This window comes from Sturnus vulgaris, chromosome 5 (genome assembly GCF_052056855.1).
Source record: "Sturnus vulgaris isolate bStuVul1 chromosome 5, bStuVul1.hap1, whole genome shotgun sequence".
Classification (NCBI taxonomy): domain Eukaryota; kingdom Metazoa; phylum Chordata; class Aves; order Passeriformes; family Sturnidae; genus Sturnus; species Sturnus vulgaris.
This window is the reverse complement of record NC_142247.1, coordinates 21,533,000-21,558,493: the sequence shown is the minus strand read 5'-3', so window position 1 is coordinate 21,558,493 and position 25,494 is coordinate 21,533,000. Positions and strand designations below refer to the sequence as shown.

Genomic DNA, 25,494 nt, shown 5'->3' with positions numbered 1-25,494 from the left:
TCAGAATCAAATAGTTTTAAACCTCACAGCAGATATTGATTAAGAGGTGATGCAAGTAAAATGGTTTCTCTCTGTATATCCTCAAACATTTTATTGTTGGTTGTCATTTCTGGTTTTGCATTTAAATTATTTTTTTAAAAATATGACATATAATTAACAAGATATTCCAAGAATATTGATCTTTATAATTACAGTGTTTAATTGCCATCTTCTCAATATGCTTGGAAGACCATCAAACACATGTTCCAGCCTGGCTTTAGATCAGATTCATCTCATTGTCATTTTTACCTCTTTCTCTGCCTTTTCCCCATGTCTAAAGGGAAATAGCTGCCCAAGTGACGCTTTCTTTTGCTTTGTTTTAAAGCCTGACAGAAAATCAAGCTGCCAATGGGCAAATAAGGTTCTTCTGCCAAGGGGTTAGCAAGCATTTACTGAGAAAGACATGGACAGCAGCCATCACCTGGAGGGCATTTCTCAGCACATGGGGGAATGATAATTGAGAAAAGTGTCCTGAATCAAAATTGAGGACATAGATTAGCTATTGGAGGTGACATTCCTACGTGAAGGTCATGCAGACCCTCTACAAGTCATTAAATACTGAGGGGTTTCATACACTTTATTCTAAGATCTTGTATTTTCTACCTAGACACAAATTCCAGTGTTTCCCTAGTACTGCAATTTACCTGAATTGATAGCTACATGTGTATGTCTTTTGATTGTGCCATTCTGCTTCTTAGATAGTATTTAGATAATCTAAGGTCTATAACTGCTTCAATGTACCAGGTGTACTTTATCTAATTAAATTCTACAATATTTAGGTGTCATTGTGCATGCAGACTGATTGTATGTATAGAGAAGACGCATGAACAAAAAAAATTTTAAAAATTGACACTTATATTCCATTCAAAATCAGTAGCTTTAATTCCACAATGTGTTAACATCCATCAAACTAAATTAATTAGCAAAATTTTAGTGAAATACAAAGGAAATACATGTTTTACAGTGTCACAGGAAATAATATTATCTCTCTCTAAAGTTGGGTTTGTATGAAAACAGGAAAGACCTTTAATAAACGAAATACTTATCCAGCAGTAATCATAGAGTAAGACAAGAAGAACATTCATTCTACTGCAAATATTTGTTGAGGCTGTCTGATTCATTCTCCATGGACAACAAATACTTTTGAGAATTCTCTGTGATCAATGTGTAAACTACCAGCTTACCACTTCCCATTTCTATCAGTCAGATTCGTCTACATCTCAGAATCAAGCTCCATGGCAGCTTGAGACCTTTTATTCTGTCAAGAAAAAAAAAGAAAAAAAAGATCTATTTAGCTAATTTAAAACACACTTTAGTGAAATGAACCCAATTAACCTGCTTGTAATATATTTCATATTAAATTGCAAGATTTTTCAGTGAAGTTTGTTGCTAGTTTAAAATTCTCTATTCATTTGGGAAGTATTAAAAAGTGCTTCATAATAAGTCCTGAATTCACATTAAATTCCTGTTTTAAGTCTCCTTCTACTATTTCTTGCATTAAAATAAATCTGAATTAAGTGAATGAGAAAATAAAAGATTGTATTTTTTTTCTTAATCATTTTCTGTTCTTCATTATCCATGGACATTAATGAGTTTTAATTTGTTGTAACACCAAAGTTTTACACTTCATTAAATCTATGTGCTGATAATTACTGGCCTTATTGATTTCCTGTCTTTTTAGGTATTCAAGAGCTCTTCAGGGTTTGTCTCTCCCTGAATTGTTTTTCTCACATTGAGATGTGATTTCTAATCTTTCAAAAGAGAGGTTGAAAACATTTAAGCTTTCTGTAACACATTCTCATCTTCTTAACCATGTTACAATTAATTAAATCTCTACAATTAATTAGAACTCACAAGACTTTTTCCCATGCATAGAATAATTCAGAATTTTCTGTGATAATTCTTCTATAGCAAAAGATTAAAAAACCTCCCAGTGGTCTCACAATGTACAACAGGGTACATTTGCAGCACAACAATTTAGCTTTTCCATTAATTCAGAGAAAAACAACCCAGTTAGACAGATAAGGATTGCAAAGATAAGGATTAATATTCAAAACTGAGGAAAGGATTTAAACTGCTAAAACAGAATGCAGGCAGATAACATTTGCCTAAATACAAAGCACTGATCTTTTAGTTTATTGACGACCTAATAATGTAAGTGCCTAAACTCACTAAGTGGGCCTGGTTTGACCTACAAGCTCCATGGAAGTGCAATTCCATCTGCATGTAGGTCTGGAGCAAACCAAACCCGAGCATGCTGGAAACAAAACTAGTCAGCAGTATGTGAGATCCAAAAACATGGCAGAATAAAGGTATTTCTTTTGGAGGACTTAGAACTTCTTAGAGCATACTGACAAAACAAAAAATGTAACAGAGCTGTAGCAAGTAATATTTTTGCCCCTCAAATCTTTTTGGAGTTGTATATTGTCAGATTATAGTTTAAGCTGTATGGAACGATTTTCCATCTTTCCTAATCAATCTGGAAAGCTGTATAATAACCAATACAACATATATAGGTTATTTTCTGTAGCCAGGAGGAGGCATGGCTAGGATCTGGAGGTTATTCCATACCACTGCACATAATTTTCTGGAGTAGCAGGAAGTCACTCCACAGTGACTGTGTTTTGATACATAACACACCTGTTGATTTCTTATGAGATTAAATCACAGCCCATAAAAGCAGTATTAGATATGCCAGTATTCAATATGCATTTGCCTTTGGTTCTGTTAAAAACGTATTTAATATTGTAACACACACAACTCCATGGAATCTGTTGGCATTGTATTGCTTAGGACTATGACAATTATGTCTGATGTCATTGATCCAAGGCTGCCTGTCAATGTTCAGTGGTATTGGAACATCAGCATATATTTATATATACAGCCCCATGCAGTCCAACATTCAATTCTTGTCAGTCACAGTTGCCTCCCCCTTGGACAGACATACAGACCATAACTGGCAATTTTACTGGCAAATCTGAAGAATCTGAAGACTGAGCAACAAGGGAAGATAAAAATTTTAGCCTCTTCATGTAAGTACATTCATCCACTCAATTTCTACAATCATTCCAAAGAAATTCTCATTCTAGAGCAATTAGAAATTATATAAATAAGAATACCAAACTTTCTGAATGTTAGTAGTAAGAACTAACCAAGACCAAATAATTATTTGATCTTCAGACCAAGTGTATGTTGAGTCCTACATAATTTAGTATTAAAAGTGTCAAGAATTTTTTATGCAACAAAATTATGGCTCATTTTTTCTCTAAAATTAAGATATGGATTCCTTATGAATGGAAGATTTGGATTCCTTCTGAATGGATTCCTCCTAAATGGATTTTTCAGTTCAGAAGAAAGACTTTTTTTTTTTTTTTTTTTTTTTTTTTACAAATAGAATGTGTGTTTAACTTGCTGCTACAAAAAGTCTACTAGATTTCCTCAATTATCAGAAATTAAAGCACACAAAAAATTCTGCCAGGAAATCCAGGTAGCCAGACAAGACTCCAGTAATGCCATATTAATAATTAAGCTCAAAACACTGACAAGTGTTTTTCAAGAAAATATTTTTAAGGGGATTATTATCAAGCTATTATTTTTCTACCGTTTGCATACAAAAATGTTTTAAAGACAATATTACAAGATTATATAAAGTCAATGGATTGCCACACTTGCTATTCCTTTTCTACCTATGAAGATAACTATCTTCACAAAGTTGGGAATTAGATGGTCCCAAAATCTACATTTATGAAGAAATACATGTTGTATATTTACACTTTTATTATCCTATAAGTAAATATATAAATAATTTCTAAACCCTTTTCCTGGTCTATTCTCAAAAATCAGAACTAGACTGTTTTAGTTATAATTCCCCAGGTACTGCTTTTCCTCCCTTTTTTAGTGAGAGATAATATGCTTTTCTTTACATTATCTCAGTGTTTTCTTTCTTTCAAGGGTCTTTCTAATCTCCATAAAGCCTTAGAATAATAATTTAAATATTATTTGGGTTTTTTTTTCCCCCGGGATTTATGGGTAAAAGAAGACCCTTATCTTTAAATAACTCATTCAAATTGGATTTAATTTTTAATTTTTTTTTTTTAATTTGTGCATTTGTGTTGAGTATCTGTGAGTATCTGGTCATAACATGTCCTGTAGAAAACAATGGGGAAAACGTTCCTGTAATTTTTTCATTCTTCAGAGCTTGAATGCTTTTCATCCCTGATAGGCAATAGCACTAGACTCTCTTTTTCTCTTCTTCTTAGCATGCATTCTATTATCATCTCTAACCTCTATGGTTTTATTGTTCTCAGAGAACTGTAAGTCTTTTCTCTCCTTAACCTTTCTGACTTTATTCTTACATGATTACTTGCCCTATATCTTCATACTTATCTTCAGTAATATATGATTGCTTCTATTTTGTGAATGACCTTTTGGATTTCAGTGCCATCAAATTACTACTGACACAGTCAAATATACCTCATCTTACTGTTTACTCTTGTCTTTGGGCTGAATTCATTAGCTTTTGTAGTCATAAAACTTTTTAGTGAGTGTCAGCTTACTGCATTCCAGTTTTTCTGCATATTTTTTTCCTAAGAGAAAATAAATATTTGACTTACTGAGGTCAACATTTCAAAGTATATTATTTTCCTTTTCAACTCTTTTTCTTACTAAGTACTTTAATTAAAATTACTTTCAGTCTTCAGATTCTTATGTTCCTCCATTTTTAAATCAGAAAAAAACACAATTTAGCTGATATTATCTGTTTATAATTCCCTTCACTCACTGAACTGAAATGTTAAATTACAAAGAATTTCCCATGTCAGTGAATTCAGTATATTGCACTTGACAAGCCTTACAACTGCTTACAACTAGTCCATCTCAATCTTAAACAGCTTCAGACATATGAGAAAGTTATTATAAAATTCACCTTCTTGTAATTTATAACCCAACTGTGCTTACTGTATGCATTAAATTCTTGTTCCAGCTTCATTTTTCATTCTAATTGTTTTTGTCCTTCATGTTGCCTCCTTATTCACTTAAAAAATTATTATCAATACATTTAAAATTATACTGACCTGTTTATTCTACTGTATTTTTCAAAAAGAAGATTTAAATATTGGTTCCAGCTAGACTCTCAAGATTTGTGTTTGTATCATCTTGTATCTCTAGAAGTAGAGTTGAATCAACAAGAAGACTGGATTCAAGTCTGAAGTTACATTCCCATTATTAAGGAAGTTTAAGATCTGGGGCTTGGTAGCACTACAGTCAAGGTCATCTTCTTGTCATTAAAGTCATTAGTCCACTTGCATTTGTTCCACATTTCCATGGATGTTGCTGTAATCAAATGTCTCATAGAGTTTATCCACTAAAGAGTGGAGGGACTTTAAGGGTCATTTCAGATAAAGATTTTCCATTTCTCCAAAAATCATGATGGAAAATGCTATTACGTTAATTTCTTGCTTTTATTATATGAGACCGGGGTGAATAGAGAATAAAATTTAACTCGTTAGTTTACATAACTGCAGTCACTACAGGGATAAAAATTCCTATATAACGTTAAGTACTAAATGAAAAAAAAAGAAAGAAGTATTTAGCATTAAATTAAAAAAATACAAATAGCAATGTTTTTACTTACATGTTAATTCAATTGTCTTAGTTTGCACTAAAGATGCACCTGTGGGAAGATTACATTAGCATCCTTTTCACACCAGCTGAAAAAAACCTCAACAACCAAGTTATTTTTTCTTTCAAGCAGCCTAGTACAAAACAAATACATAAATATTGGACAATATGCCATTATTTTACCTCCTACAATCTGAAAATGACTCTACACTGCTCAAGCATAAGCACTTAACACGCATCTTCAGTTTTGAACTTTTAAGTGTTATTTACTATTTTGCATTTTATAAAATTGTCATTAGTTGAGCCTGAATCAAACATAAGATATTTTCCAGACAGAACTTGCACCTTTAATAATTGTTTATAACTATTGTCTTTTCCTGAGGGACTTCTAGAGAATGGTGGGTTGTCTAAGATGTATATGGCTTGCTCACAAGATATCCAGGGAAAAAAATAATGAAGAAAATTTAGGCAGTCTTTTCAGCCCGTGGGACTTGAACTTTCCTTGCTGAGACGAAATGACTACACGAGAAGGCATTCTCTTTATGGGTTCAGAGTTGGTCCATACTGCCTCGTATTCTGAGCTCCAGATCACTTCAGAGTGAGGAAGAACTGTCAGGACCTGAATGCCAGCTCCAGTCTTCTTCCAGGTGCACTGCCTGGAACAGGCCTAAGTAAAGCCAGCTCAGTGCACAGCAGAGACTTTTAGTTTTGAAGACTTTGAGACAAGCAGCAGGCTCAGAGGAGGCTGGAGGGACTGAGCACAATGTGGGGCAAGAAGGGGAGTTTACACAGTTCATGTCTCTGTTTCTCAATACATGAGTCAGTAATTAAAAACTAATCTTAACTGGTTACAAATGAAATTAAGGAAAATTTCTCAAGTCAAGACCCTTATTACCAGTAGCAAAACTCTGACTTTACACTATATTTAGGCCAAATCAAAAAGGTGAATAGTGAAAAAAAAATTATGATCATAAGATTTGGCATGCTTGAGCCTTCTGTATCGTCCTGTGGTGGTGTAGTTGGAGGTTTAGTGTTCTAAAGCTGTGCTCCATAAGTAATCAGAGACAACCATTATTAAGCATTGATTACTAGTCATGATTATATTCACTGGTGCTTGTTTTCCTGAGTGGCTACCAAAGACAAAACGACAGTGTAATTTTTAGAAGAATTGCAGGTAACAGCAGTATTTGGGGAAAGCACAGCATGAAGTTTCATACTAAGCCACACAGTGGTGATGAATACTTCTGTCCTGCTTCCATGAGAAGTCATGGTGCTGTTCATTAGCTCGAATAAGGCATTAATATCAGCAAGTGACAGTAATGTTAGCACTGGTATGTTTCTAGATGCTGAGATGTGATCATAGATGTAAAACCAAATATTTTTCATTCCTCACTCTGGATACTCACTATTTCTTGAAGTAACATTGAAACACCCATCTCCATGTCTATTCTGATGTGATGGGATTTTAGTGGCCCACTACATGGGCCCATAGAGATGCAAAATGTGGTTATTATTTCAGTTGAATTGATAACATATTCTAAGTACCTTTGGAATGAAAAAATAAGTTGAACACAATTTTCAAGCCTGAGATATCTCTAAACTATTAACTACATCACTTGAAAAATTGCCTTTTTTTTTTTTTTCCATTTCAGTGTTCATCTAATATTAAGTTGCACCAATACTAAGAAAATATATTGGGAAGAAAGCCCAATCATTTGCATCAACTCTCAGCAATTGTATATGTTCAGCATCAAGAATTAAATGAAAGCTGTTGATTACCTTCATATAGTTAGTTTTGAATAAGTGGAGAGTTAAAACTAAACCTATGTTTAATGACTCAGGAAGTGAGTGGTCTAGGCTGGAGTCCTAGAGACCCTTTGGGGGTTTTTTGTTGCTGGCTTTAAACAGCATTGCTGACTAATAAATGTTTTTACAAAATTAAATAAAATGCTGGTCCTTCCCTAACTCTTGGTAAGACATACTCAAATGCAGCACTATCAAAAGAGAAGCAAGGGCTGAGCAGATGGAGAAATCACACCACTTCATTTAATATGCTTCTGTTTCATGACTGAAACTAATGTGTAGTATACTTTAGGAGAACATGTTCATTTTTCCTCATGGGAAATACTTAGTCTTCCTATCTGCAGCAGAACATGCCGACGTCTTGTCCAACAATTATGGAATTAAGGAGCAACTCGCTGCTTCCTCAGGATAAATGGAAACAAAATAACTTGTGCCTTTATTGCTATTATATGTGTTCTGTCCCGGGGGGAGCAAGCTGAGAGTGAACACACAATTGTGAAGAGAGTGAAGAGACAGTTGAGGTATTTCCTAATATTTGACTGGTCGGCTTTCAGCACTAATACTGACCTTTTAATGCAATTTTGTTTATAATATTAAGAAATTGGACTATCTAACTTGCCTATGTGTCTATTAGCTGTCTTTTAGAAGCTGAGAATCAGATCAAAACTGAACTCCTTTTATTTGTTTTTCTTCCTTCCTCTCTAGAATGCTGTAGCATTCCTGTTTCTTTTATATGTCAATTATTTCCTTCAATGTTCTTAATTTTCTTCTGGCATCTGAATTCTGATGGCTTAAAATTTAAGAGCCTTTTTTCTTATCATAATTTCTCCAGTGTTTCTTACCTTCAAGTGTAGGTAACTATTACACTGTATGTGATCTTTCATTTCTTTCCCTGAGTAGCAAGTGTTGAGTTGAGGTCATTGATCATACCAGAATTGTTGTACATGCCAAGGTTGCATTCCAATTCTAATTTCAAGTATTCTTTTCATTTACAACAAGTGTTTTAGTGAAATGTATTTTTGTCACTTTTTTAATCTTCTAGGAATGGATCTCGCTAATTCTTTTACAGCTATTGTGATCTAGAATGAATAATACTGAAAAAGAAAGTGCTACAATATATATAATTTAATATACATTCCTGTGAACAAAAGTATATGTTTCTAACAGTGAACAGCTATATATACATACACACATGTATATATATTTATGGCCCACTGTTAAACTGAATATATTATTCTTGTGATTCAAAGCTAGCTAAAGCTTGTTTCCATAACTATACGGTATCACATTTAAAAAACTACACACTGATATTTAGCACAGCTAGTGTTTTCTGTTACAGATTATTATTACAAATTTTCTCTGTACAATTGGAAAAATGATTTAACAAGTGACTTTCCTTCTAGAAGGAGTGATTTCATTGTTGCTTGTGAGAATTTGCTCAGATTTAGTGAAGTTTATATAACTTTTTTTTTTTCCCCTTTCTCACCCATATTCCTTTGTGACTTCCTGCCAAAATCACTGAATGTTCCCACGTGGAGCTAGACTCTTGCCAGACCATGGAGACAGTGCAGGTTCACTGAGAAGAAATGTTTGTTGTCACAAGGCCTTTGTGTGAGGAGGAGGTAGAAACAAACCCTTCTTCCCCAAGAGAACTCTGGGGACCTGAATTCCTCCCAGCCCATAAGATGCTGACAGAGATAGGCATTTTTGATTTATTTCTTTCAAAACAACTTTCATACAGGCAAGACATTATCAGACTTTAGTGATAGGAGTGAAGGGGAATAAAACAGCTTCACCAGGAAAGACTAGATCAATACATGACTCCAAAACTGCTTGTCATATGGAAGTTAGATAGGCAACATAGCCTATGTATAAGGCAAACACAACGAAGGAATTACCTAGAGGGAAAAAAAGAAAAATCTTTCACAATATGTAAACTTTGTTTGCAATTCTATGCTGTGATTCTGTAGGTTAGCTAGAATATCCCAGGGAAACAATACCAGCACAGATTACAACACAGTCCCTGTAAACATCTTAGCAGAATTCAATTTTGTATTATCCTGTCATAAAATACAGTAAATATTTCTGTGAGCCATCTTGATATTTTTTTTGCAAATTAGATTATTAAGGGTGATGCCCCAATATCTTAATTGCAGGTGGTGGCAGTTGAATTATGCAAGATTCTTCTACTCTATTGGCAATTTCTCACAGAGATCTTACAAAGCTTTTTGTTTTGATGTTTTTCATTCAATTACATTAGTATTTCATAAAAAAGATTAAGTGTACAGAGGAGTCTGATAGTAATGCTAGTCTCTAAAACGACTGAAAAGATCACAGTCTGTTTCAGCATTCTTTGTAAGAAATTTTGACAATTATGTACGGTGGCTTTGAATTATGGATCATTCTGATATGGTAGTTATAATAGGCTGCATTCTGATATCCTTTCATTAAAAATTTGTGAAACATCCAACACATAATATTTCTAATTAAATATTAACTTTGAAAGCACTGAAAACACGGGCTTTTATACTTGCATTTAGTCTTCTATTTTTTAATAAGTGTACATATATATATATAATGCATATATGATGTGTATGTATATGCATAATTTAATTCATACGTACGTATTTAATTACAACAGAATGAAATTTAAGAATAAACTAAAACTCTCTTTAAACAAAGTGAAAGTTAAAAACTCTTGGGTTTGCTTTACAAAACCCCACCTAGTCATCCTACTCTATGTTTGACCATAACCTATTAATTCCCCCAGCAACTCTAAGGGATAAGGATTCTTTCTTTTTCTATAGATAGAAATTACTATAAACTTGAAAATTCAATATTTTGTGCTGCTTCATATGCTTGGAAGGACTCTTAAAGGTTTCATTTCACAAAATGTTGGCACCTAACTACTTTTGAGGGCAATGTTATGCTCAGAAATGGTGTTGAAGGCCTGAAGGTTACAATAAGAGCCTGCATACCCTCGAACTGCCATGACCTCTCAAATTCCACAAATATTTCCCCTGTGAGGCTTAGAGTTTCTGATTGCTTGCAGAGCTCTGACCCCTGATAGACATAACTTTCCAACAAAAGGATTTAACAACGACAAAAATCTCAAGTTTTGAAGGTGGTAATAGGTGAAGAATGATTTTTTCCTTACAGTTATATCTGGCAGACTTATTTGTTTACATTAGTTTCATTTGCAATTTGAGGTGCAGCTGATAGTATCTGAGAATTTTCTCTTAATAAATCCACCCAGAGATGTAACATGCTGGCCAGTGCCTTTGATCTCTCCCAGTTTCTTTAAAAGAAGTTTGTATTCCCATTATGTGAACTTCTGCCCTGTAAATCTAATTTTTCTAAGATAGGAGAAGTGCTTTCCAACCCAGAGAGAATGTGAAGCTGTTTGTGGATTCTTTTGGATATCATGCCTGCTGTATGGTTGTAAAGCATGAGGTCAACAACCCAGGATTCTTTTAATACCTTGGTTACCCTGAAACTGGGAAGCAGAGGAAAGTGTCTTGACCCTGTTGACATGGATTATCTGTGGGCAATAACTGTTGAACTCAGTTTTCCCAAGACAGGTATCAACTCTGATAGTTTGCTGTTTTGTTATCAAAAGAATGCCTATCTAATAAAAATACTCAGGTTTAAGAGTAATATATGTATATTTTCTTTAATGTAAACACATGAGAGATTTTCAGGTTATATATAAAAATGACATCTCCTTTTCCTTAGAGAAACTGATAAAGAAGTCTTCAATTTTTTACTGTTAATACTACCAAATTTTTGATTATATTAATATCTTTTTCCATCAATTATTTAGCTCTTGGCTTTAAATCTTCAACTGGATAATAGTCCACTGTAGAGTCCTAACATGAAGTTCTGTGCTGCACATAAAAGGACTTATATAATATATAAATATATTTTTTTCAGTGATCTTTACTTAACAATGAGAACTTTTGACTTACAATTTCCATTAATCATAGCATTGCTTTCATTATTTTTCTGAATTTAATAATGCAATTGTAAAGTTATCTCGCAATGGTAGTGAGATCTATCTATAATCTAATCAGGAAGAATTTAGCATTTTGACTTTCAAAATACATAAATATACATACTCAGGAATTAGTGGAAAACTGTTAGGTCATTATGCTGTTCACTGAGAGTCATTTAGGAACTTCCAGCCTCTATATGATTCTCATTAAGTGAAATATCTGCAATGATAATATATTATTGTGTCATCTGCTTAAGAAATTGGCATAAATTATCATTTTAAGATCTGACCTAATATTAATCAGTACCATATAAACAATGTGCAAATCATGTATATTAGGATTAATGGATCTTCTAAGCTTGTCTAAAATTAAATTTAAAAGTACTCCAAAAGAATATTTTAATGTAAAGTCTTCATGTTTGTGCATTGTGGTATCCAGTCCTAGCCACAGGACACACAGGGATACCATCTCTCTGTGCCTCTGAGACCTATATGGGAAGTACACATTTGTAGGCCAGAAATATAAGCACACCACAGTCTACTGGCTCCCCACATCTGGACAAGAAAGGCAATGTGGCAGTGGGTTGCACTGTGGCTTACTTGCCTGTTCTCCATACAAACTGAGCAAATTACTATCGGGACCAGACATGTTCCCATACTTGAGAAATAACTTCAGTCCTATTTGGGTCTTAAAGTAAGAAAGTAAATAAAGGTAATAAAAGTAGGAAAAATAATTGTATCTGGACTATCAACATACTTTCCATTTAGAAATTTCTATGTTAGCTATTGGATCATTAACTAAACTATTGATTCTCTTGTTAAATGTGCATTCAGAAATTTGAAACACTTCCAAAAAGTTTTATATTGATATACTTCATCCTGGATAGCACAATAACTATTTTTTTCTAACCCCAGTATGAAGCACATATTTACATTGAAAAGAGAGTTTTGCAATAGTACCCTGTGAACTGCAGGATGAATCAGAATATGAATCAGAGAGCAATACTTGCCAGCTCTTGCACATGTTAATAGGCTTCATTCAGAAGATTCTCTGACTTTAATGAAATTCATGATGCGCTTATGTATGAGTGATGTCAAAAAAGACTAATCTGAAGGCATTTCTGGAGCAGCAGTTAGCTCTGCTGTTTGTCCCAGAGACAGTATTTCTAGTGAGCCTGCAGGCTTGGAGTCCTTTTCAGCTTTAATTGTGGTCTTGCTTGGCATTGAGACAGAAGTGGCACTGGATTGAGACCCTTTTTGAGACCTCTGCAGCAACAACCTCGGTAATTGTGTCCACTGGGGTGGTGACAAGAGTCTCAGAAATAAAGGTTTCCCTACCACGGTCCTGCCTGGGACAATAAGAGAGGCTTCTTTACATGGTGGTGAGGATTTGGTGCCCATTATGTAGAAAGAGCTCAGAAGCTGTTTGCTCCTCTGCCCTAGACAGAAGTCTTACCTGCCCTGCATGTAGCTCTCTAACCTCTGGGTTCATGGCTGTGCACAGCAGGACCTGGCTAATGTTTACCTGTTCCTTCACACTCCAGCAGCTGTTATCCTGCCTGATGCTCAGGCACTGTTCCTGAAGGATAAGGGTGACCTGACAGTCCTAAATGGCATCCTATCATTTTCTATAGGACCCTGTCTTTCACTATAGCAAACATGTGGTTGGAGCACATTAAGAACAGATTTTTTCTACTCATTCAAGTGCATGATGTGCCTAAAGGCATAAAGATCAAGTTAATAGCCTGTCCCATTTTCCAGAGGAGTCTTCTGTCCCCTAGGTTCCAGCATGGAGCTACAGGGTATAATGTCCACACTCAAGAGAGTGTTTACACAATATTTCCATTGGACACAGATTCAGCTCTGAGGTTCCAGTGCTATAACTCCAGATCCTGCCATCTATCCAGTGAGCACTAAAGAGGATTCCATCCAGAGACAAGGAAGGGCAATGCTGCCTAACATCTCGAGATTTAACATCCATTACATCTGTAGCACCTGCAGATACCAGGCACCTATTTGTTGTTTGTGTCTTTTTTTTTAAGATGAGAGAGAAATACAAACTACTCTTTCTTGGTTCGGTTGCTAGGCCCACTAAAAAACTATGTATCAGGTGACCTGGTACTGAGTGAACTCCGTTTCCTCTCTGAGCTCCTGGGTTCACAAAGGAGTAAAGGTGACTCAGGATGATGTCTGGAGTGCCAGGGTTCCTCACTTCAAAAAGTTTAGATTGGACAGAGACATTTAAGTCTATTTTCCTGGGCTGAGAGAGAGAAAAAAAGTTAATGAAGATGGTGAGCATTTTAATTTTGTTAATGCTTGAAGGTAGACTCTCCAGTGTGCCTTCTTGCTGCCTGCTGGTGTAGGGCAGTGTGAGGTGTTGGGTGTGCAGGGTTCTGAAGGCAAGAAAAGACCAGAAGTGACCTACTGAAATTTCCATAAGGAAATGTGGAATTTGTGCTCACAGCCTCCTAGTATGTATGTATGCATGATAATTAGAGTCTGTAGGTATAATTTATTTCATTAACTTATCTTTTGGAAAAGAGAAATGTAAGTGATACCGTGCTGCCAAGTACCTTTCCCAGAGAAAAAAAATGACACTTTCAGTGAAGAAATGTTTCTGAATAATAATACCCAATCAAAATCTCCCCTGGAGCGACCTGATACTCTTTCCTCTTGTTCTATTTCCTGTTCCTTGGAAGAAGAGACTGGCGCCCACCTGGTTACAGCCTCCTTTCATCCTTCCTTCTCTCCTGTAGAGAGCAGCAAGGTGTCTCCCGAGCCTCTTTTCTCCAGGCTAAACAACCTCAGCTCCATCAGCATCTCCTCATCAGACTTGTGCTACAGAACCTTTGCCAGTATCATTGTCCTTTGATGGACACACTCTTCCACCTCAATGTCTTCGTTGGAGTGAGAAGCCCAAACTGGAGGTCAAAGAAGAACCCCAACCTGTGCCTGTAGAGACCAAAAAATCTAAGTCACTGCCCTCTGTGGACACATGTTGTGTGACTTCCACAGGCCATTCAGTGTGTGTGGTGCTTGCCAGCTCCTTATTTTCCCCACATTTCTCCTTCTTTCCTATTCTCTACAGTATATGCTGTGCTTTGCCCTCAGAGCCCTTCCACCTTTGCTGTGCTAGGAGAGCAGCTGTGCAGCGTGAGGACAGGAATGAACAACTCATCGTGTACCATGGGCTGCAAGCCAGTCACACAGCAAGCTGGCACTGTGGGATGTGCCTGGTGCAAAGCCTCCCAGTCACCCAGCTCTCTCAATGAAGTGGGGTTTTGCAGAGCAGCATCCTGCAGTAGGTCTCCTTGCTGGGGGACAGAGATGCCCCTCCATCATCTCTCTTATGTGAAGTGCCTGAGAGGGAAAATTCACTGAGAGAATGCCAGTACTGTTCTGAATGTCTGATATTCCATGGGGATATAACTAATGAGCAAATATCAGTTTTCCAGAGTTTTTCTGGAGCAGGAAATAGTCAAAGTTGTGAGGAAGGGAGCATGGTGGAAAGATGTGTGCCAGGTGTCAGTTGTTTTAATGCGTGTAGATGTATGGCACTGCAGAACACTATAGCTGGTCACTCGGCTCTAAGTATTGACTTCGAAAAAAAATTATTAAGGAAAGGTTTTGGTGCAAATATCTCAAAGAGGGTGTCCTATATAAGAGATCCAGTCATGGCTATCTTTGAACTAAATCTTTGGGCTACTATCTGGGTTCTGCACAGAGGAGAGAAGTCTTTAAAAGCAAAATGAGCTACCTACAAATAGAAAAATGCCAAGAACTTTTAATTGAAGCCTAATAAACTGTTCAAAAGTGGCTTATCAGTAGTCAGTAAAAATTTATATTTTGCACAATATACTCCTTTGTAAAATGATGCATTAAATGTCCAGCTGGTTCAGGCAACAAAAAAAATTACTTAGTTTTGAATATATTCATACGTCAAGAGTTTAACAGAAAGCAGTATAAGAGAACACAAAGAAAATATTTCTTACCAAGCTGCTTCACTTTCCTTATGAAGTGATAATGTAAAAATGATGCATTGGTCATTTTCTTTAGCACATAGTGTTTCTATGTGAAAGAATTTTAGTCAAATAGGGCAAAAGATTATAAGAAACACTTTCTTTTATGAGTTTCGGAAAACCAAGATCGCTTTAAAACTACCATAAACTTTTTTTGGCTCTCTTTCAAGCAAAATTACAACCTGTAAGCTTTCAACACATTTTCTAGAGGTTGATAAAATATTAAAAAGGAAGCCATTAATCTTTTATACGAGTTTTACTTTATTCTTAGTATGTCCTCACATGGTTATAGATTTCTTACAATCTACTAAAGTCAATAAATTGAAAGAACACTTTCAATTTCTAGAAGTTCAGTTCAAGTCTTTATGCACTAGTACTGAAAAGCTTTTGGTCTATTTAAACTGTGTATCATAATTATGCCACAAATATATCGCTAAGTAAAGCATCAAATGAAATAATTTTTATAATGCTATAATTTAGCCATATAAATAGCTCTAAAATTCCAACACCCATGACAATTCTCCTATTCTGTCAATAGTACTTCTAAATTAAATTTTCCTGTCTTCATTCTGACAAAATTATTTTCACTTTTATTTTTATATGGACTATAAAAATAAAACACAAAAGTAATTTATAAACAAAGGAATCTGAACTTTAAGTACTATCATTCAGTAAAAGAAATTTCGGTGACATTTTGTCAATGTAAATGTATTTACTACTTCAATTGATATGACTGAGAGCTTTTCTTTGAGAACCAAATGGAAAATATTACAATACCTTCACAGTTACACTATAAAGTGTGAAAGTGTGAAAAACTGCTTCAAATATTCCGTAAAACTAAATTAATTTATCTTCAGATAAAATATCGTAAGTACTGAGAAGCATCTGAAATTGCCCTGTAATATAGTCTTTCATATTGAATTGTTTTTAAAATTAATTACTCTAACATCTGAATAAATACTGTAATACTGTAGTATGCAAGTATGTAAGGGAAAAATATGCAGCTGGTCCACTCTGCCATTAAATATTTTTAAAACTCATAATTAAATGCAGAGCATATACTTTTTCCATGCTTCATGTAAAGTTGCTCTTATTTTTTATGGTGGCAAGCTAGCACCTAAAGGCTTATTTTTACACTTTACTTACCATGAATTCAAGACTTACCAGTTCTTGGTTTTGTTTCTGTTCTAATCCCAGCCTTAGTGGAACATTGTTAGTTGTCATAATGATCCCAATGTAAGTGGGATTAAGTAAACTTTGAATACATTTTTGTCATTCTATTAACTTTAAATGTTCTTTCCTTCCTCTTTCCCTCTACCATTCTTTTCTTTGTGTAGAGATGTTTAGGAAAATTTTTAAAAAATAGATCAAAATAGTTAGATGCCATATTTATCCATTAGATGGTAGCCTTCCATTACTGCAGACTATGTTTATGTTGTTTTTTCCCTTTTTATAGTATGCATGAAAAAAATGTTGTATGTCATTGGTTGTTTAATAAGTGTTAATTTCAATTGTGTACTATTGTTATATTTTTACTTTTATACAGTTCTATTTTAAAACATTTTTAAATTAGGGGAAAGCAATACATTTATGACGTGAGTGAGAATTAAAAATAATTTGTGGGATCAATATGTTTTTACATGGTTTTTCTGGCCACATAGACCTTTCCCCAGCACAACATGTCATGGTGTGAGCTGCTAAAACGTGTGTAGATGCATGGCACTGCAGAACACTACAGCTGTTCACTTGGCTCTAAGTATTTAACTTAAAAAGTATTAAGTTTATGAAAGGTTTTTCCTTTGGAAAAGTCTAGGGGTTCAGATTGGGTTTGTAGTGGTTTCTGATTTTCACAGACACTCCACTTCCCAGGAAGATGCTTCTGACATTTACACAAGATTAACACTGGAATAACTTCGTCAGTCTTCAGGCAGCAATCATTTCCCTTCTCCAGTAAATAAGAAAGATCAGTTTCTTCTATAAACCTAGCTACTGAATGGATAGATATATAGATAATCTTGTTTGTATTTCTGCTGAAATGGAGAAAGAAAAAGAGAGTGGTTTGATTTGAACACATATATGAAAATCTTCTTTACTATTTGAATGCAGTATGCAATAACAACTACTAGAAATTAATCTTACTAAATGAGTAGCATAGGTGATTGAAAAGATTAAATGGCCTCTTCTGACAGACACTGATGGTTTAGGAAGAAAGGTGCTCTTCTTTTGCAGAAACCATAGAGTGGCAGTGTAAAACTTTATAATATCAAAAATAAAATTAAAGCAGAAAACAAGAGGTAATGCAGACAGATATTGAAACTTAAATATAAGTAAAAATGGAAGATAAAAGTAAAGTTTTTAAAAACTCGAAGTGTAGCTTTTAATATCATATTAAATTCTAATTGTCTTTTACATATGTATGTTAGCATTTATTTATTTACAGATGAAAGAGGAATAGTACCTAAAAATATGATATGGAGCAGTTTTGAAGTTCAGGAGAATTGCAGTTTGTGTTAAATTAGTTCTTTAAACCATTCAGGTATGGCTTTGAATATTCCAGCCCATCTTGCAGACATGAAAACTTTTCTGGTGTTGTGAAAAACAATCACAGCTGATATCGGCTGCTAAATTTAAAGGAAAAAATATGTATAAAATAATATGCATTTTTACTCCTTTATTTTATTTTCCTGTACTTATAGATGGATTTCACTAGTCAAATTGAATTTAACATTTTCAGGAAAGTTATATAAGTTCCTGTAACAGTTATTTTTGATCTCTTTGGAAAATATCCCCCTCTTTACACTTCAGAAACTGTCTTTGCTAAAAGAGATGAGTCTATGTAAAAACAGCCCTTTTCCGTCCCCTGCTTTCCTTCCTTAAATCCTCAGGCAGCCCTCGAGGTTCACGCTGGGCACAGGAGCAGTGCCTGCCTAGTACAAATAGTGGCTGACTTGGCACAGCATCCCTCACATCTAGCAGAGCTTTGCTCTAGGAATGGTGCAGGTTCAATGAATGGGCTTTGGAGCAGCTGCCAGCATTCATTTCTGGCAGACGACAAAAGGGGATGTGTGCCATGCAAAAGCCTTTTGCTAGGTTTCAAGGTATTAAAGAATAAGTACTGAAAGAATGTGGCACAGGGACAGGCTTGCCTATCATCCATGAGGTCTACTAGAAAGAGAAAAATCTCTTTAAAGATTATTTAAGAGATTAAAAAGAACATTGGTGTGAACTCCCTTCCAGTACTGTTCTAGAATGCCATCATATGTCAGTCATAAGATACTGCCCTTAGCATAAAGAAATATGAGGACAATATATTACGGATATGCAACATATGAAAATCAAAGCCATTTGAAAACTTATTTAAGAATAATTTCCAGGCATGATTCTGAGTCACTATTTTCTGTAGCTTATACACATCAAAAGAAGAATCAGCAACAACTTTTGATGTGTAACTGGAGAGAAATTAAGGAACAGCATTCATAGTTTATCTTCCTTTTCTTTGTCTATTGATATGGAAAATGACTCTGGGAAACTTAAACTGAATAAAAATTTCTTAGAGGGCAGAAAAAGGTGATTTCAATTTCAGTAGACCTGTGGCAATTTGCATAAACCAAGGATCTTTCTTTCAGCCTTCTAAAGAAATAAAAACAAAGAGGGGGGCAGTATAAGTTTTGCCTATTCACTGTTTGATCAGTTTGATTTATGTTGTTCCTACTCCTCTATGACAAGCAGAAACTCTTCAGTAAGAAGTCACTTCTTTCTGAGACATGAGCCAGGAGCTAGAATTGTTATTATCTGAGGAGAATATTATTGTCATATGGTGGAAGCAATGCAATATATAAATGTCAAGCGTCAGAACCAAATTATATATTAATTATTTTTCAGTGACTAGGATTAGACTTCTGCAGATTTGGATTTTTTTGAGCTTTTTTTCCCTTTTTGTTCTAGTGTGCACATGCACAGCTTCATGATAAATAGTCAGACATAAGGCTATTACTAGCTGACACTATAAGAATCTTTACTCCCTACAATGCTTAGAGCTGAGATGATTTTCATTGCTGAAAGCCTGAGGATCCATACAATTTAGACATGAGTTCTGCTTTAACAAACTGTGCCCTGATTTTTTTTTTCTTTTGGCAGTTTGACATACTTTCCTTGTTGTAGCATTATTATTGTTAATAACATTGTTATCATTATTATCATTATCATCATCATCATCTATAATTTAACAGCTCTCTTTTTATAGCTGTGTTAAAGTCCCCACAGTCTAAGCAAATACACCATTGACCATAATTTATGTCTACAGTAATAAAATAATTTATCATTTCAGAAATTTTCTTGGCTATTTGTAAAGGGAGTTTTATGCTATCTACTCAGGTTTCATTTTGTCCTCAAGGCTATGAGGTGCTTTAGTATATGGAGGAAACACAGAAGCAATCTATCTGTCTACTCAAATTTTGTATTTAACAGGTAACATCACTAAGGATTCAATAGCAAAGGACAGGCTGAATCATTTATCTTAGTACTGCATCCCTATGCTCTTTTCATTCCAACATAGGGAAGTTATAAACTATAATTTTAATACTCTGATTTCTCATTTCAGCACAGAATAAAAATTTCTCGTTTCATTCTAGCAGCAGAATTATAGTGATGCTAAAGAGCAGGAAACTGTTTGTTGAAACATTGTCCTAGGTTAAGGGATTAACAGTTTGCCATACTGTTCTTTACTCACCTGTAGCTAGATCTGTTGGCCCCTGAACCAATGCCCTTCCCTTCCCTTCCCTTCCCTTCCCTTCCCTTCCCTTCCCTTCCCTTCCCTTCCCAGTATTCTCCACTCTCAAGGTATCCTTTTTAAAAAATTTTCTTCTGCAGTTTGTAGAACAGCTGCTAGGACAATAAGAAGTATGTCCTCATATGCCTAGTATGCCACTTACTGTAGCACTCTCCCCTTTCTATAGTTGTTCAGTAATGTTTTTGGAATTAGGGTAATCTGATTTACTTTTGATGGAAACATTACTGATTCATTGGAAATTCACGGGCAGATTTTCAGCTGGCTGTATTCATTCAAATAAGGTATCTTAACAGATAGCACACTTCAAGCTGTGATTTGCCTTCCTTCTATCTTCTCCTTTGCACTCCTTATTTCTTTCCAGATATGAATTTTGAACTACTGTTGAGGGTGTGCTACGAGGATGTGGGTTTTCTTGAACATTGATTACACTGACAACTAACTATCAGATTCTAAAATACTGATGACTGAATATCATCTGCATTTTGATTGCATTATAGATAATAGAATAACTTTCCCATTGATCTACTCTGGTAGTAATTACCATAGTTGTTCCTAATGAAGTTGATGAGATTTGAAAAGTGTATTTTCATTTCTTGTCTTTCAGTTTCCCACTTGGATCTTCAAATGGTAAGGCATTCTACTAGGATGGTTTTCATGTCTTTCTTATGAGCTGTTGTGAGATTACACTGAAGTTTTTGGTTCCTGCATCTGGTGGCACAAATGAATGTTGTAAGTGTTTTTATGGGTTTTTTTCATATTTAATTCTCATATTTAATATTACGTAATGCAATTGTAGCTTTAGTTCTCTACTGATGTCAGAGATTACATCCTGAGAGTTTCAGATTAAACACCTGGGAAAGAAAGATCTACTGGAAGGGCAGGTCAGCACTGGAGCAGGGCACCCAGGAATGTTGTAGAATGCCCTTGGAGATTTTCAAACACTTTTCTAGTGTTGGTTATAGCCCCATTCCATGTAGGAATTGACCTGTATAAACTCCATTGACCACCGCCTCTACCAGCACTTCTGACTTGGAAGTGGAAATGCTGTGACTGCATAAAACAACCACCCTCACTAGGGCTGTATATCATAATAACCATCCTGGAGAATTAGTGTCTGGACAATTTTCAGGAACTGCTGAATATCACACCAACATCCTGTGGTTAAAAGGGATGATAATGATGAAGCTGGTCACTTCTCTTATGTGGTTGACATAGTACAGAGAAGTATATCAGAAATCAGAGCCTCATTTTCATAGCTTTTTCGTTTATTTATAAAATTAAGTTTCATTTACTTTAGTCTGATAAGGAGTTGCACCAATGTCTGCTCTGGACTGTTTGCAAGTGACATAGTTGTGTCCTTGTGACCTGAGTCACATAGTACAGTCTAGGCAGGACAAAAAGTGAACTTGACCTAGGGATTTTTCAGGCAGTCTTTAAGCCTCATACATCACTACTTTATCATCAAATGATGATTCATGGTCAGCCTTTTGTAACAGGCATGTATTATTGAATTATAGCTAATTATCTTTTTCAATGTAAATTCATTGTTTCCTCTCTGCCATAAGCAAATGTGTTATTCCTGCTACACCTCAGCATAACTGATAAAGTTATTGCAGAGCACACTATAGTCCTTCTGTTGTTATATTTTTGCATTTCACTAAGGCAAGCAGACTCACTAACGAAACTATTTGAACTGTATGGTCTCCTCAAGTGTCTTTACCCCAGTAAATGATCCTTGATGCATTATTGAGGTTCTTCAGTGAATGTAGAAAAAGAATAATTTCCATTTTATATTTTTTCTAATGCTGATAAATCAAAAATGTTGATAGGCTAAACTTGAAATACTTCTTGCAGAAATCTGCAGCAAAGATTGTCAGTCATGATAGTGATACAGTCATTCTATAAAGTTGTTACTTTATAGAATGACTGTACAAAATGAAGTGGTTAGGTAGAGTTAAAAAAAACAAAACACCTTCTTAAAATTAGCATTCATCATATTTTTCTCTTAATGAGTATGCCATCATATTTGTGTATGCTAATGTTGTTTCTGCTGCTCAAATAAAGCACTCCTTGCAGTGTTTCAGCTAACATGAGCAAACTCAATACTTTACTATGACATCTCTATTGTAGTTTGCATTTTACCTCCTGTTTGATACAGATAAATTCTTTAGCTGTGCCACATTTTTCCTCAAGATTGGGAAGATCAGTGAGAGCCATAAAATATTAATCATAAAAGCTTAGAGAATTAGATGTCTGTGACTGTAGGTTTGTCTTGTTGGCAAATCTTTCTCAGCCTAACCTGTTTTTCTTTTTTAAACTCCATCAGAAATGATGCACTGTAAAAAGTATTATGTCTGTTGAGATCAAAATATATGTGTTTTTTTTAGACCAGAAAGTGGGTCTGATTTTTTTTATTCAATGTTCTAAGTTTATTTAAGAATTTTATATATATTTTTAGGAGTTTTGTTGTCAAAAGCAGACCTGATTGCCAGTATGCTGTTTTATTTCCTTTTTCCAATTCTGACACTATCCTGAAGATCACACAGAGCTAGAAGAAAGGATAGAAGTATGGAGAAAGAAAATTATAGCCTCCTTTGTAAACTTGTGCCACTCCAGGGAAAGGATACTTAACCAGGTAGTTGCCATGGTGGATACAATGTGTTACAGGAGAAGTTGTTGCTAGACCTCTAGTTTTTCACTAGTCCCTGTTATTTGGGGATTGAAGAGGAATGGGAACTGATCATGCCCTTTTCCTTTCCAATATTTTTTTAACCTATGTGTTTGGGGCTTGCTTATATTAAACTAAACGGTATCAAAAATTCTGTCCCAAAGGTGGAAGATTGAGTGGACATTTTCTTTGGTTGAGAGATATTTTCTTTTATCTTCCTTGTTGCACTGCCTTGTATTTTTTGTGGTTGTAGTTTATTTCTTCTTTAGTTAATCTCTATTAACATGGGTTACTTAAAAAGAAATAACTCAAAGACTGAAGAGGCAGCCATTATTTTCAAATTAGTGTTAGCCTGTGCTGGGTAGATTTTAATGAATTATCCATAAAGCAGCATAAATAGAAATGGGTATCCTGACTGCAATGAAAAATAAAAGTAATTACACAAGAACAGGTCATGCTAAAAGTCCTTGAACAACAATAAGCTGTCTCTAATTATTAGTCTGTGACAGTGTGGATTTTTACATCCTTGGAAAATTAATTGTATAGCACTAGGAAGATCTTGCATTTTTCCTCCTACTTGGCTCATGCTGCTTGCCATACATTTGTTATTACCATTTTCCTTTGGTTACTACTGTGATGAGCTTCTATCAACCCACGTCAAATAAAATTTGGAGAAAATGGCTCTACATTTCTAGACTTCTCAAAATCTAAAACAATATCTAAAGATTGGAGTCATCTTACCTAACTTTACTCTTGAAGAAATGGAGTAAATGGAAAGAGTTTCAGAGCACCTTTCTGAAACAGCTATCTTAGCATACATTTGATTACTTTATGAGAACTTGTGCAAGCAGCATGGATTATATGACTAATGCTTAGGTGGTTAAAACCATAGGATGAATTCTTTCCTAATGTTTCAAAGTGTTGCTATTTCTGCTCACAGTACTATCAACCAGCCTTAAGGAACTGCCTTCATAGCTCAAAGTGTGGGAGACAGTGACACAATAATTAATTCTTGGGTTTATGCCTTGTCTAGGCCTGGTACTACATTGATAACTCCAGTCTGTGTTTTTGATTACCTGTAATAACTTTTCCCATCAAAATTCCTTGTTAAATATATACATCCACCAACAATGGGGACCTAAATCCCATGATCTCTGTCCCAGACTCCCTCAAATTCACTATCCAATATTGTGTCCATTCTGTCCATTTCTATAGCTCCTTGTAAATCAGGAATTTGACAGTCCTTCAGCCCCTGAGGTACATCCAGGACATGTCAAATTTGATGAGGTTTCTGGGCTTCACATGCATTTTGCTTATTGTCAGTGCATTCCCATGTGTGCTGTTGATGGTTTGCTTGGAGTATTCCCAGAAGCCATAAGGAGTGAAGAGTTTCTGGTGAGACATAAGCAGGACAGTCTGCCACTCTACTGGAAGTCCCATTGTTGTGGAACACTTTTAGCATTATACTTTCCATTCTTATGAAAACACTTTTCACAAAGTTTTTGAAAAGAAATATAAGTTTCAAGACTTACTGCTTTCTAGGAGACACCATAATACTCCTCTTGAGGTGACCAGAAACCCTGTTGTACAGAACAGTTCTGTCCTGTGCCCAGTGGGCTTAACAGATCAGAGCTAAGGTGACATGGTGGGTGAGAATAGTGCTCCATGGTATCTAATTAGTGTCATCCCTACCAAAGTCGCATTTTTTTTAACCATGTCTTTCATCTATTAAAAACAAAGAAAAAAGGAAAAGCAACTTTCTTTTAGTCCAGAGTAGAACAAAACACCAAGTTATATGTTTCACAAACACAAGCAGAATTCAGCAGTTTGCTATGTCATGTTGGCCTTTTGAATAGTGTTAAATTAAATCACACATTGCTCAGATTTTCTAATTAACAGTATGCTATGTGGAGGAAGTCTTTCAGTAATTAACCTTTCCGTTAATCAAAGCACATTTTCTGCTTCTCTCTATCTTAAATCTGTTTCATGTTATTTTTTTTTCTCCCTTTATTTCTTATCATTTACTTTGCAGTCTAGATCTCGCCTTTGAAATACTAAGATCAAGTCCCTGATTCACAGCTATCAAAATTTTGAGCTACACTATAAGATAACAGAGAAGGGTAAAGCTTATTTTAATTCTAATAATTCTGAATTAAAATCTCAATTCTAGTATGATAGAAAAATAACTTCCATGAGCATTTTTCTTGGTTGAAATCATATACACTAATAAAGATGTTCTGCTTTTCATTCAAAATCAAGAGTTATTCATTTTAGGAATGTAGAACTTCTTTTTTGTAAATGGAGACATAATTGTTACTTCTGTATACATCAAACTGAAAACTGAGCTCACATATCACCTTCAGATTTTCTCTTTATTTTCCAGAATATTTCAAATTCTTAAGAATTTCTTAGGTAGTAATTTTGTCATTGTATTCTATAAAAATATGGAGTCATTTATAAAGAAAATGCAGTACAAATAGAAGGCTTACAAGCCAACATATACAGATTTGAAAGTATAGAGAGGTGAGGTAAAAGTATCTGAAAGAATTGTTTACTAAAGTAA

The 25,494-nt window shown here is 35.0% G+C and overlaps 1 protein-coding gene across 11 annotated transcripts in view; it reads left to right on the top strand.

Moving 5' to 3' along the window:
• MGAT4C (MGAT4 family member C) overlaps window positions 1-25,494 on the top strand; it is a 314,940-nt gene that overhangs the window by 266,445 nt on the left and 23,001 nt on the right. For 4 of the 11 annotated variants that reach the window (XM_088165020.1, XM_088165021.1, XM_088165023.1 and 1 more), the window contains one exon: window positions 20,868-20,992. The exons of 3 other annotated variants lie outside the window; for them this stretch is intronic. The gene's annotated coding sequence lies outside the window, so the exon portion shown is untranslated. Of the gene's footprint in view, window positions 1-20,867; window positions 20,993-24,963; window positions 25,052-25,494 lie in introns of all 11 variants that reach the window. 4 more of the 11 variants (XM_088165024.1, XM_088165028.1, XM_088165032.1 and 1 more) reach the window with 2 other exon arrangements.